Genomic DNA, 6333 nt, shown 5'->3' on the forward strand with positions numbered 1-6333 from the left:
AAGTTTTGAATGGAAGGAACTTGAATTGATAACGCATCAGAAACTTTAAAAGACTCTTGATGTTTTTATTGCTCTATCCCCAATTACATTGTGAATATTCAGGAGACCCAAACCACTCAAAACAGACTAAGTAGGCTTGTTTTTACTATTAAAGCGTTAGCGAGGAAAAAGAGAAGGTACAATGAAATTTCTTGAAATGTCTTTTTATAATCTGCTTGGGAGCTTGGATCTACCGACATCTATGAATGATTTCTATAACTAATTATCTTGACTACATTTATAATGAAATTTTTATCTACTTGGAGAGGTGTGAGTCCTAGATAACAAACTGTATCATTCAATTTTAAACATATATCCCGCCAAAAAAAAAAAATTAGCAATAGAGTTTTTTTACACAAATAAGATTACTAAGAAAAAACAATACTAATAAAATTACTTATAATACTAATTATAACTGACAATATTTATAACTTTGAATACTTCACACCATATTAAATTAACTAATAATTCATATTTTACTAGCTCTAACTGAAGTTAAGATAAAGAATCAAATCAATAATTTCTATAATAATAAAACATTTAATTTTAGGACAAACATAATACAATGGTGGTTGGGCCAGGTCTTCCTTCCAGGACGGCTAATTTTGTATAACATTTTGAACGGGCACTTGTTTGCAGTGTTCTTCACTTTTCCTTGATTAAATTAGCATCTTGAACTTTCACTTAGACCAATTTCTCACTATAGTTTCACAAGAGGTCACGACCTCCACCACCTTTATTCTTTTGCATTTTTTCTTTCTTTTGATTGTTTTTCATATAAAGTCTGATTTTAAATTTCCCAGCTTTTCTGATATTTCTTCTGTTTGTTAGCGCCACACTGTGTATTGGTGCTGCCGGGTCGCTTCTTATTCTCCCTGGTCCGTCCAGGGTAGGTGGTCTCTGCATTTGTTGTCCTCAATTGGCAGTAGGCATAATTTTGATATTGCCCTCTGGACTGTTCCCTGTGCTGTGTTGATGGTAGCTACCCGTACTCTTCCATCAGGTCCTGGGTGTACAGCGTGCACTCGTCCTAGCCTCCAAAAGCAAGGAGGCTCGTTATCTTTCTTCAGAATGACCATCTGGCCTGGTTGCAGCTGCCTTTGGTGGTTGCCAGTCCGTTTCGTCCGGGTCTGCAGCTCAGCCAAGTATTCTTTGCGCCACCTCGACCAAAAGGATTGTATTAGTTGATTTAATTTTTGGTAATGATTAAATCAACCAATCAAACAAGCCTATTGACTGCCACATTCTGCAAGTTCTGCTCCGGGATTGCTGCTAAACTCGTTCCTATGAGAAAGTGACCAGGAGTCAGGGGATTTAGGTCGTTGGGGTCATTGGACAGCGGATAGAGGGGACGGGAAATCAAGCATGATTCAATTTGACATAATACTGTGCTAAATTCCTCATATGTTAATAGTGAAGTATTTGCAACCCTTTTCAAATGATATTTTACTGATTTGACCCCTGCCTCCCAAAGTCCACCAAAGTGCGGAGCCCTTGCTGGTATGAACTTCCACTGAATAGATAAATTGGCTAAGTATTTATCGATTTTTTCATTTAAATTTTCCAACAATTCATAGATTTCCCTTAGTTCATTATTTGCTCCCGTAAAATTAGTGGCGTTATCTGAGAACATTTTACTGGGTTTCCCTCTTCGCGAAATGAAACGTTTAAACGCATTTAGGAAGCTATCAGTGCTCAAAGACATTACTACTTCTAAATGTATCGCTTTGGAAACCATACATATAAATAGACATATATAAGATTTTACGCTGTGAGTCTTACGGCTAACACCTGATTTAATCACAATGGGGCCGCAGTAGTCCACTCCGGACACTTGAAATGGACGACATTCCGTTATTCGTTCGGCCGGTAGGTCTGCCATCAGTTGTTGTTCTGTTTTCGGGTTACATCTAAAACATATAATACAGTATTTCAGAATCTTTTTAATTAAGTTTTTACCCATAATTGGCCAGTATTTCATTCTTATTAACGCTAACAATGCCTGCGTCCCTGCATGTAAATATGAATAATGGTAGTGCTTGACAATAAGCTCACTTAGTTTATGATGTGAAGGTAATACTATGGGGTGTTGTTGACTTTCCGATTTCATTTTTCCGTTGGATAACCTACCCCCCACCCGGATTAAATCCTTAAACAAATAAGGATTTAATGACTTCAACCTACTGCTATTCCTTACACTACCCTTGGCCTGTAAAGCCCTCGTCTCTTCCGGGAATGCAAAACATTGAGCGCGAGATATTAATATGTGAAGCGAATTTTCCAATTCGTAGACAGTTAGCGCTCCTCCACGCCTTGACAAAGAATTTCTGCAATTAAAAATAAATCGTGACATATAGGCTGCCACCCTTTGCAATTGGGTTAAGCAAGAGTATCTGGAAAATATTTCTCAATCCTGTTTTACTGCTGAAATTAAAGTTAGTTTTAATTTTTCTTCTGGCAGATCGAACGGCGTAACTTCACTGCTGGTATTCGGGTAATCGCCTGACGTCAACCAGGTGGGCCCATGCCACCAAATGTCAGACTTTAGTAGTTGCGACACCATAGCGTCTCTGGATAAAACGTCCGCCGCGTTATCCTCCGATCTTACGTGTTTCCATTGTGCGGGTTGACTGGACTCCTGGATTTCAGATCCCGATTCGCCACAAATGTGTTCCACATTGCTGGCTGTCCACGAATCCAGAATAGTGCGATCATGTACGCACCAGTAGGTTGTATCTATTTCATTTAAGTTCATAGCTATTTTGACATAATTTACTAACTTTGTGAGTAACACAGCACCACAAAGCTCCAGTTTTGGTAGTGATATGTTCTTCAACGGTGCCACCCTTGATTTTGATGTGACTAAATTAGAAGTTGTGTTTCCCAATTCATCAGTAGACACTATATATATACAAGCTGCTTAGGCTTTTTCTGACGAATCACAAAATCCATACAGATGCAGTTTAACTTGATGTTTGCAAATTACTTGTCTCGGTATTTTTAAATTATTCAAAAGAGGTAATTCATTTATATATGAATTCCATGCATTCATCTGGTCAGATGGAACATCTTCGTCCCACTGAATCTTAGTTTGCCACAAACCTTGCATTATCAATTTTGCGATTAAAGTTACAGGTGCTATCAGCCCCAGGGGGTCGAAAGTAGAAGCGATACATGATAACATTTGGCGTTTGCTTTTAACGCACGTTTCTAAGGGCTCTACAATGTACTGAAAATAGTCTTGCTGGTTATTCCATGACAACCCTAAAATTTTCTTTTCCTTGGGGTTATCAGTAATAATCATATCTGTTTCACTCTCTAGTTTCGAACTTATAGACTCTATAATATATACCCTCTATAATATAGAGGGTAAATTTGATCTCCATTTTCGTAAATTCATGCCAGCAGATGCCAAAATGCTGCTTAACTGATGTTTAATAGTGAGACAGTCTGCCTCATTTTCGTCGCCAGTTATTAGATCATCCATATAAAAGTTGTATTTTAGGATTCGACTGACCTTTTTGTATGCTTCCTGATTTTCTGTTCCTAACTGCTCCAAGCATCTGGTAGCCAGAAAGGATGATGGTCCCAAACCGTAGGTGACAGTATTGAGTTGATAGTGCCAGATTTCCTTTTTCGGAGAGTCCCTCCAGACTATGCGCTGGTAATCTCTATCCTCCGGCTGCACCAATATTTGACGATACATCTTCTCGATGTCGGCAGTTAATGCATACTGGTGCTTTCTGAAAAACAATAGTTGTGCACACAACTCCTTTTGCAAAACTGGTCCTACCATGAAGGCGTCGTTTAATGATATACCGGTTGATGACTTGGCTGATCCGTCAAACACGACCCTGGTTTTGGTTGTCGTGCTAGACTCCTTTATCACTGCATGGTGTGGCAAATAATAACAAATTGTATCTTTTGGCGGTGCTTCGCACAGCGTCATATGCCCCAATTCCTGATACTCTTTCATGAAACTTTTATAATCTAGCATCAGGTCTTTATTGGCAAGGAATTTCTTCTCCATATTATAGAATCTTTTTTTAGCCACCTTTAGGGTTTCACCCATTTGATTAATATTAGGTCGCAGCGGCAATCTTACCGCAAAACGTCCTTTCTCATCTCTTTGATGCGTGTGTAAGAAGCTCTCTTCACATGCTCTTTCTTCGTGGCTTCTATGTTTTACAGGAGCTAGTTCCTCTATTTTCCAAAAGCTTTCTAATTGCTTATGTAATAAATTTAAAGATAAATGACAGTAATTTACTGGCCTTTTTGGTTTCGGAGTGGAGATAGGTCCGGATACAAGCCATCCTAGTTCGGTCCTTTGTAGTGTGAGTCCTGCTTCTCCAATTCTCATTCGATCGGCATGCAAGACTTCCCAAAATACCTCCGCTTCCAACAGCATATCTATCGGGTTGGTAATGTTGAAGTTCGGATCAGCTAATTGGAGACCGCTGGGGATTCCAGTGTCTTTTTTCTGAAAGGTAATTTGCGGCAGATTACTGGTCACTTCAGATATTATCAGGCATTCTATCTTCTTTTCGTATTCGGAATAGCTTGAAGTTATATTTAATTCAACTTAAGATCTTATATTTAAAACTTTATTGTGAATTCCCCGTGACTGGAATATTGGCCCTTTTCGCTTTCAATTTTAATTTATTTGTAAATTCCTCACTTATAAAGTTCGATTGCGCCCCAGAATCTAGTAAAACTCTGGCTTGAATTGACTTTCCGGTATTGTTTTTTATGTTGATGATGGCAGTGGACAATAACACGAAATTTGGTTCTACCTTCGCGGCATGATTTGATACTAAAGTCGCTTCCGTAGTGGAAGATGTTGATGCCCTTTCGTGTTTTGAATCTTCTTCCTTTTTAAAATGAAGTAATGTATTGTGATTTTCACCATCGCATTTACGGCAATTGAATTAAGATTTGCAATCCTTTAATTTATGACCGGGGTTTCTTTCGGTTTTAATTCCAAAAATTTGCGGCAGTAATAAATCTTATGATTATCGTTGCAATGTAAACATTTTAATTTTTGTGCGGATAGTGACACCATAGTTTCTTTTTTATAATTATGCGGATTCGCTTTTCCCGGATTAATTTTTTTTTCATTATTTGCCGATGCTTCTAGTACCTGGGCCCTTGTATACAAACATTTCATAAATTCTTCGTAGGTAGGTAGATTATTTTTTGTTGGTTATTGTTCCCAATGAGCTCTTGTATTTGAGTCTAGCTTATTTGATAACAAATAAATTAAAATTACATCCCAATTTTTAGTAGGTATATTTAAATTATTTAGCGATTTTAAATGCAATTGCGCCTCGTTCAATAAGCTTCTTATTGCGACGTGATTTTCTGTCTTTACTTCCGGTAATTTAAACAACGCGTTTACATGATTAATTATATTTATTTTTGAGTTTTCGTATCTGTCTGTGAGCATCTCCCAAGCCGTAACATAATTGTCCATATGCATAGGTAATGCAATGATTAGCTTAAATGGTTCTCCTCTGAGACAACTCTTCAAGTAATAAAATTTCTGGATGGCATCTAAATTAGGATTACTGTCCACTAAAGATATAAACGCGTCTCGAAACTCCATCCACTCACAGTAATCCCCTTTAAATTTCGGTAATTCGATTATCGGTAACTTGATATTATTATTTGTCTTGACTGATGACTGGTTTTTACATAACCTTTCTTTGGCGTTGGCCAATGTATTAAAATAATCGTTTTCAAAGCTCGCCCGGTCATTTTGGTCATCTTCGGGAGATAGTGCTTCTATTTTAACCTGAATCCCTTCAAAGTCATCTAGTAAAGGTTCGAAACGCCACATACGTAATTCTAGTTCGCTTTGCGTCGTAGAATATTTGGATAAAAAATCATTGAATCTAGTTATTTTCCCTTTACAGATTCCCCGCTGAGCGATTAGCGATTTTAAATCCATTTTGATTCAATCAGACGTTTACTTACAGTTCACTGAGTTATCCAATTATCACATTCACTATAAATACACTTAAAAAACACTGATAACCTCCCAAAAACAATCGTTATTGACTTTCAAACCCGTTACAATTTGACAGTTATGCACAATGACAATGACTAAGCGGTTTGGTTAGCTCGCCCATAGGGTATTTCTTGAAAAAACTGCCTTACCGGCTTCGCGGGTAATTCAAATAAACATTATTTTAATCTCGGAACTAATAACATTACTGTAGTTTTTTCGCAATAATCTTTTTACCTACATAACTGCAATGTCGAATTATTTTTTGCTAGACTTGATCATACCGG

At 37.5% G+C, this 6333-nt stretch overlaps 1 long non-coding RNA gene across 1 annotated transcript; it reads right to left on the reverse strand.

Moving 5' to 3' along the window:
• Positions 1-220: 220 nt before the first annotated feature.
• Positions 221-6120, reverse strand: LOC149413939 (uncharacterized). The gene is made up of 3 exons (XR_016303994.1): positions 6016-6120; positions 2820-4519; positions 221-1949 (listed from the first exon to the last, which is right to left on the reverse strand). It is a non-coding gene; the product is annotated as an uncharacterized LOC149413939 (long non-coding RNA).
• Between the last annotated feature and the right edge of the window lie 213 nt (positions 6121-6333).

This window comes from Hesperophylax consimilis, chromosome 20 (assembly GCF_061612785.1).
Source record: "Hesperophylax consimilis isolate HC1 chromosome 20, BYU_Hcon_1.0, whole genome shotgun sequence".
Classification (NCBI taxonomy): domain Eukaryota; kingdom Metazoa; phylum Arthropoda; class Insecta; order Trichoptera; family Limnephilidae; genus Hesperophylax; species Hesperophylax consimilis.